Source organism: Suricata suricatta, chromosome 6 (genome assembly GCF_006229205.1).
Source record: "Suricata suricatta isolate VVHF042 chromosome 6, meerkat_22Aug2017_6uvM2_HiC, whole genome shotgun sequence".
NCBI classification, from domain to species: Eukaryota; Metazoa; Chordata; class Mammalia; order Carnivora; family Herpestidae; genus Suricata; species Suricata suricatta.
In genome coordinates, this window is record NC_043705.1 from 53,946,642 (window position 1) to 53,954,540 (window position 7,899).

A 7,899-nucleotide genomic window follows, 5' to 3' on the forward strand; every position below is an offset into this window, starting at 1 on the left:
GATTGAGCCCTACACTGGGCTCTGTTCTGGGCATGGAGCCTACTTAAGACTCTCTCTCTCTCACCCTCTGCCCCTCCGCCACTCACATGCACATGCCCTCTCTCTCTTTTTCTCTTTCTAAAATAAGTAAATAAATATAAATATATATACACATATTAGCATTTTGAAACTATACTTTTAACCTTAAAAATAAATAAAATGTAAAATTTTAAGCAAATAGAACAATCCTGGGGTTACATGTTTTTATGTTTTTAGAGCAGTTCTGTGTGGTTTGGTCTTCTCATTAGTGAGAAGACTATCCCTCCACCTATAGCACCACATTTGTGCCTGCGCACGTATGCTGTCTGCCTGAGGATCTCTGTACAGACCCACGATTGAGGCCATCACAATGACAGGGTCAGAATGACCTAGAAGCCAGCAGAATCTCACAGCAGTTCACATGCAGAGTTTAGGGTCAGATCAGGAACCACACACTAGAAGCAGTTGGGTGGCTCAGTCTGTTAAATGTCTGACTCTTGACCTCAGGGTCATGGATTCAAGCCCTGTATTGAGCTCTGTGCTGGGTAGGGAGCCTACTTTAAACAACAACAACAACAACAACACACACACACACACACACTGAAGAAGGTAATTTATTTTATCCTCCTTCCTGCTTCCACTAAGACTTACTAAAACCACCTGGGAGGAAGGAAGAGAGGGGGGACAGCAGCTTTTGTTAGAGGAGACTGTAAACTAACAGATATGACCTGGTGTGTAGGTTTCGTTTTATATAACATTCCACACCCGTTGCACATAGTAAACCCTCAAGCTGTCAATTCCTCTGTAAAACAAATGACACAGCATCAAAAGTACCTAAGATCTGATCTTAGTGACCCCCATCTTTGTGACACTGATCAGTGACACTGATCTTTGTGATACCCGCCAAGAGGTCAACATCCAGCTATCGCTTAGCTGTTGTTGAAACTGAATTCCTTGAGTCACAGTCACTCTCCACCTGCTTTGTGGTGGACAGGGACAGGGTTTCAAGTTATACATCTGACAGACTCAGGCCAATGTAAGATAGTGTGAACACAGAAAACTCTGCCAAGATTCATTTTTAAAGCAACGGGTTTCTGTCTCACAAACTGCATGTTGTTCCAAAGGTCATCCATTCACGGTCCAAAGGCCACTTGGCTTTCTCTAAACCACTTTGCAGATGACCTAACTTAGGAAAGAATCTCTTGCCTAGGGTCAGTTTCTTTCAGGGAACATTTACTTAGCATTTGAATGAGCTGGCTTCCCAGGGGGGGCCAGTGGTTTAACCTTGGCCTCTGTTCTGTTGTGGACTGTGGATTGTTCAGCCTGTTAGTCTAACCTTTGAAGCCCTCTGTTAGGTTCTCAGGAACCTGGGTCTCTATCTCCCTACACTGAAAGCTGCTAACATATTAGTATATATCGCACCCCCACCCCCACCACCAGTTGAAACGATAGAAGACAAAATTTTGGGCAAGAGAGTCCAGACTGTAGAATTTGCAAGTGTTGCTCACTAGCCAGAATGTAGATTTGTCCATTGTGTGGGTCTAGGGCCAGGGGGCAATTTATGTTCATTTACTTGGTTTTCTTTCCTGAGACAGAGTATCTTTCTAGAGTTGGCGTGGAGCCACATTGGGTATGCGGAGGGGTAACTCTTGCCTGAGGACTGCTGTAGTGAACGCAGTCTCTAAAAATGGCCACTCATTCCAGGATTGAGACCTGAGCAGTACCTAAGATACCATACAAATGCTTAAAGTAGAAGAGTGGCTGACTACCCAAGGATCAGTTTCCTGTTCCACAGAGCAGAGCAGAATTCTCCAAAGGGAGAGAGACACAAGTGTCCCAGAGGCATTAGAACCTGGAACCAGCAAGTTGCTTTCAGTTTTCCAGTTTTCCAGGAGGAGATGGAGCCCGGCAGAGTGTAGTGCAGCTGAGAGGAGCAGTCTTCCTCTACCAGCATCTGGCGGGGCTTGTACCTTCTTCCACTTCTCCCAGACACTTCAAAGAATTTCCACATCATTTAGCCCAATTAAAAAAATTTTTTAATGTTTATTCATTTTTGAGAGACAGAGAGAGACAGAGCATGAGTGGAGGAGAGGCAGAGAGAGAGGGACAGAAACCAAAGCAGGCTCCAGGCTCCCGAGCTGTCAGCCCAGAGCCCCATACTGGGCTTGAACTCACAAACTGCAAGATAATGACCTGAGCTGAAGTTGGACATTTAACCAACTGAGCCACCCAGGTGCCCCAACTCAGCCCAATTTTTCTTTCCTCTCTGAGAAATGCAATGTGCACGTTCCTCAAAAAGTGACATGCTTTTTCACCCCCACTCAAACCTTCAATGGTGTCAACCCCAATTTCTTTACCAGTGCCAATCCCAGTTGATTTTTGGGTGAGATTGCTAAAGTGAGAAGGATCTGGCTAAAAGAATAAGGGAGCAGTGGTTCAAGTACTTCAAATAACTTGATTCAACCCCACAACATCCCCGGAGGAAAGTACTGTCATTACTCGCATATTGCTGAGAGAGGCAATGGGCTCAGAAAGCTTAACACATCCAAGGGGGCAGGGACAAGTGTTGAGTCCCAGGAAACTTAAACACAGGCTTCTCTTCTGCATAAACTGTGGTCTTCTAGGCAATGACTGCCACAGGGCAGGTTCTTGTTTGAGCTCAGCAGTTCTGTACCACCACAGGCCATGTACTGACTCAGTCCTCTTACCCTTTTTCCTCTATTGGAACCATGTCCAAGGGCCTATGTACACTCGTACACTCGTGCAGCTTGCCCTGACATCATTTGTCATAATCCCATCACTTACCTATTAAGTCCCCCTGGCTCTTCTCTGATTTACTCCAAATACAGTTAGGAGCCCAGGGAATCAAAACACAGAAGGAAATGTCGGCCCCGCAGGCTCTGGAAAGAACCCAATTAAAATGTGGTCATGCCAACAATTTACAATAGAAACATATTATTTTAAGAAGATTATTATCAATATGAAAACACAATATTCAGATAGTCTTACAGAAAATGAACAAACCTCTGCTACTTTATCTGTGGACCACTGATGCAATTAAAGAAGTTGAGTGCTATTATTCTGTACCCCTTATATTTATAGTCCTTATAATATTATTTGTAGCTTTTATAAGAAGGCTACCTAGGGCGCCTGGGTGGCTCAGTCATTTAAGCAATTGACTCTTGATTTCAGCTCAGGTCATGACCTCATGGTTTGTGAGTTCGAGCCTGAGCCTGCTTCAGAGTCTGTGTCTCCCTCTCTCTAACTTCTCCTGATCATGCTCTGTCTCTCTCTTTCTCAAAAAAAATAAACATTTTAAAAAAGACTTCTATGTAAACAAATTATTAGAATTGACAGTGAAATAGTCCTGTGAATCATCATGACTTTGTTAATTGGCATTATTTATTCCTCATTGGCTTTGTGCTTTACTTGGTGGTGTAAACCTAAGTATCTATTTTGTTCTTGGAAATTATAAACTTACCAGTAATGGAAACAATGATTTCTCTATATAGAATGCAGTTTCAGGAAGCTTGCAGATTAATCACTGTTCTGAGAAATAATCGGAGCTGTATTCTCTAACCTGTAGGAGGCATGCGTTCCTTGTATATTATTTCCTCCTCCTCCTCCTCCTCCTCCTCCTCCTCCTCCTCCTCCTCCTCCTCTTCTTCTTCTTCTCCTCCTCCTCCTCCTCCTCTTCTTCTTCTTCTTCTTCTTCTTCTTCTTCTTCTTCTTCTTCTTCTTCTTCTTCTTCTCCTTCTCCTCCTCCTCCTCCTCCTCCTCCTCCTTCTTCTTCCACTTCTTTTTTAATTCCCAAGTTAGTTAGCATATAGTGTAGTCTTGGCTTCAGGAGTAGAATCCAGTGATTTCATCACTTACATACAACACCCAGTGCTCATCAACAAGTGCCCTCCTCAATGCCCATCACCCATTTTCCCCACTCCTATCAATCCCCAGTTTGTTATTTGTATTTAACAGTCTCTTATGGTTTTCCTCCCTCTCTGTTTTTATCTTATTTTTCTTTCCCTTCCCCTATGATCATCTGTTAAGTTTCTCAAATTCCACATATGAGTGAAATCATGTAATATCTGTCTTTCTCTGACTTATTTCTCTTAGCATAATACTCTCCAGTTTCATGCACCTTGTCACAGATGGCAAAATTTCATTCTTTTTCATCACTAAGTAGTACTCCATTGTATACATACCACATCTTCTTAATCCATTCATCAGTTGATGGACATTTGGGGTCTTTCCATAATTTGGCTATTGTTCATATTCTTGTATATATATTTATTTTAACCTCAACCATCAGTTAATAAATCAGGAATTCCTAAATATCCTAAGGACCTAATCAAGTTTGCAAACTGTTATATAAACATGGTAGCAATAGTCTCTGTTTCTTTTTAAGCAAAATAGAGTTAAATACCACTCTGGTAATTATAAAAAACAAACAAAAAGGCAAGGGAAAACAAATGTATATGAAACAGGTCCTGATTCAAGAAGTGATCTGAGCATTTGGGTTTGTCATCCTTCTTTCCCAAGACCCTACTGAAGTGATAAAGAATGTAAGAGTCAAAATCCATAGTCACAAAGACAATGAGGGGTGGGTTGGTCATGAGCAGTCAAGAGATTTCAACAAATTTCTGGGAGATGGAAAGAGGATGTGAATGTGTAGACAGAGGGGGCAAAGTACAGGGAATATGCAGGAAGGGCTCCAGGGCAGTGGGTCTCCTCTCCCTGACCGATGCCCAGAGGGGGTTGGGACTAAAATCTACACGTAAGAAGAGCCCGAGAAAGAAGCTGAAAACAGAATGCTAAGAGACAATTTTCAAAATGCTGTGGGAAAGTGATTTAGGACCTAGAATTCTATTTCATCTAAAACATCTGTTAAAAATTAAAGCAGATAAAGTTCAGTGGCTATATACCCTTTCGAAAGCTTGAGGATGTACTCCAGTAAAAAACAGAGAAACCCAAGGAAGAGAAAAAAGGTATAAAATAGAAGCAATGGAGGAACCAAGCCAGGATTAGAGCAATGCAAACTATTAAAGTCTTTGGGCTTCAAGAAGAACATCACAAGGGTGCCTGGGTGGCTCAGTCGGTTAAGCATCTGGCTTCGGCTCAGGTCATGATCTCATGGTTCGTGGACTTGAGCCCCACCAGGCTCTGTGCTGACAGCTCAGAGCCTGGAGCCTGCTTCAGATTCTGTGTCTCCCTCTCTCTCTCTGCCCCTCCCCCACTTGCACTCTGTTTTTCTCTCTCTCTCAAAAATAAATATTAAAAAAAATTTTTAAACACCACTAAGCAGAATGGACTGAACTCCAGACAATATATAAAGGAAGTAAGAAACTGTGGAGGATGGGGGAGGAGACTGATGGCAAAGGCATGGTTCTTCTTCATTAAGGAAGGAAGTGAAGGGTGCCTGGCTGGCTTAAGTCTCAAAAAGCATGTGACTCAATCTCTAGGTCGTGAGTTCGAAACCCATGTTGGGTGCAAAAATTACTTAAATAAAACTTGGGGCCTCTGGGTGGCTCACTTGGTTCAGCATCTGATGTTTGATTTCAGCTCAGGTCATGATCCCAGAGCCATGGGATTGAACCCTGTGTCAAGCTGCACACCAAGCGTGGAGCCTGCTTAAGATTTTCTCTCCTTCCCTCTACTCCTCTCCCCTGCTTGCTCTCTCTCTTGCTCTCTCTCTCAAATAAAATTTTAAACAATTCTAATTTTAAAAATAAAAAAAATGTAAAGGAAATTAGAACTCCAAGGAAAAATTCTATGCAAGAAATTGATAATCCATTTATGAAGCAAATTAAATTATAGCATAATTTTGAACAGTTGATGGAATATGTGACAGAAAAATCTTGATACCCTAATAGCAGACATTCACTCATGGCAGCATAAGGGAATTATGACACGACATCTTTGGAGAAGGAAACATAATCATTGCTCAAAGCAAAGGAACTTGGCTTTTATGTGAACGATATTTACATAGACGTAATAATATAATCACAGTTGCTGATTCTCGACTTTTAGACCCTACCCAACAAGGACAGCTTTATGATTATAGAACAGAATGAAAATGTTGTCAGCTTTGATTCTGTAAAAGTGAAGGCACCCATGGCAGAGGCCAGAAAGTGGAAGGGAGGAGAGGAGTGGAGGGAAGAGTGGCCATGTAAATATTCTCATTCTTTTTGTGGGGAATTGGGTGTTTGTGTGTAAAATGGATGGAATAAGAAGTAGAAGTTAAAATATTTTACTTATAGTTCTGAATATAACCAATTAAAATAATTTGAAGCAATAATTTGGCTACGAACAAAATTGGGAGCAGAAGGAAAGGCAAGATTTAGTGTAAGTGAACAAAAATCTAATCTCTCATTGTTAGAAGTTGATAGATACTTTTTAAGTTAGAAATTGAGAAATAGAAGGGCACCTGGGTGGCTCAGTTGGTTAGGCATCTGACTTCAGCTCAGGTCATGATCTTGTGGTTCACAAGTTCGAGCCTCATGTCAGACTCTGTGTTGACAGCTTGGAGCCTGGAGCCTGCTTCTGTGTCTCTCTCTGCCCCTCCCTTGCTCATACTTTCTCTCACAAAAATAAATAAAAATAAATAAAACATTAAAAAAATGAATTGAGAAATAGAAATCAAAATTTATGTTGATAATATCCATAAGAATTAAGACCAGATACTATTAAAAATGATTGTTTCTGAAAAGTGGTATGAAAGAAACAAGAGGGAAAACAATTGATATATTTTTTTTAAACTTTATTTGTTTGTTTGTTTTTTCCTTTTTAACCATGTCCACACATACTCTGATGTAATGGTATGTAATGGCTGAATTACGGAAACTACTGGAAATTTGACTGGTATATCTATCTTTGAAATTACTATCATCATTGCCTTTTAAGTAGTTAGCTCAATGAATTATAGTTTTTTGCTTATTTGATTCCACAGCACAGTTTTGAAAATCATCCAGAAAAAGTGATGTGTGCCTTCAGCTGACTTTTTAATGGAATAAAATTAAACTTTGCTTTGAAGTCTTTATAACTTCCCAAAAGGAAACTGGTGACATTATGGTTTCCTGGGTATACCCTGAAATCACAGGTGCACATGTGACACAGTGGAAATTACCTGACACCTGAGCACCCACAGTTAGCTAGGACATCACCAGAGCTGGCGAATAGCAGAATAGGCTTGTGGGTCCCCCTACTGTCAGGCTGGCAAACTGCATCTTCCTGGGCAGCGTTCCAGGGTGATTTTTTTTTTAATAGTGGTAACGGTAATAGGCTGCGCCTGTGGGGAGAAGATATGAGTGGTGGGGGGGGAACTGGGGCTCCATGTGCATTTACTTACGTGTTTTAGTAAATATGATTTCCAAAATTATTTACATAACAATCTGAGACATTTGAACGTAGACTGCACATTAAGTGATATTTGGGTATTATTGTTAATGTTCTAATGATGACACTATGGCTATATAGAGTGTCCTTGGACGCCTGGATGGCTCAGTCAGTTAAGCATTTGATTCTTGATTTCAGCTCAGGCAGGCTCTGTGCTGTCGACTGCTTGGGATTCTCTCTACCTCTCTCTCTGCCTCTCCCCCCCTGGAGCGTGCTCACTCTCTCTCAAAATAAATACACAACATTAAAAAATATATAAGCTCAATTTTCTCAACTTGTTTATAGTGACCTTATTTTAGGAGATTCATGCCGAAGTATTTAGGAGTGAAATATAACATCTGCAACCTAATCTCCAGTGGTGCCCTTACTCATTTAGTTAAAGCCAAAGCCCTAGGAGGGCCTTTACCATGGAAATCCAGTCTCATCTTCCATAACTGATTTGCAGTTGGGAAGCAGCCGCCAAGCCCAGAATTACATTTCCATATTCTT